We start from the raw sequence: 386 nt of genomic DNA, 5'->3' as shown, positions 1-386 counted from the left end.
TCTGGAGGAGGCAGAGCTGGGTGCCCGACGTGCCCCCGGACCGTCACTTAGGGGTTCTCTGCTGGGCTCTGTGGCTACAGTCCAGGGCCCGGCTTCCCGGAACCCAAGGATTTCTGCAGCCACTGGGGCTGCTGGCAGAATGGGGCCCTACTCGCTATGGCACCTGCCCCCCACCATTGACTGCGCCCCCCACCCCCTGCCGCCAAGTAGCCAGGCTTCCCAGTGACCCTCCTGTTCACGCAGAGGAAAAGCTCCGGTCCTGCGGGGAGTGGGTGGTGCAGGCCGTGCAGCCACGTGTCCTGGGCTGTGGAGGAGGGTGGACTCGGAAGCCTCCCCAGGCCCCAGCATCACGGGCTCCCAGGCTGCCCAGTCCGGTGCCAAAGACT

This window comes from Myotis davidii, unplaced genomic scaffold (genome assembly GCF_000327345.1).
Source record: "Myotis davidii unplaced genomic scaffold, ASM32734v1 scaffold586, whole genome shotgun sequence".
Taxonomy (NCBI): domain Eukaryota; kingdom Metazoa; phylum Chordata; class Mammalia; order Chiroptera; family Vespertilionidae; genus Myotis; species Myotis davidii.
The sequence above is the reverse complement of the archived record's forward strand: the minus strand, read 5'-3'. Positions refer to the sequence as shown.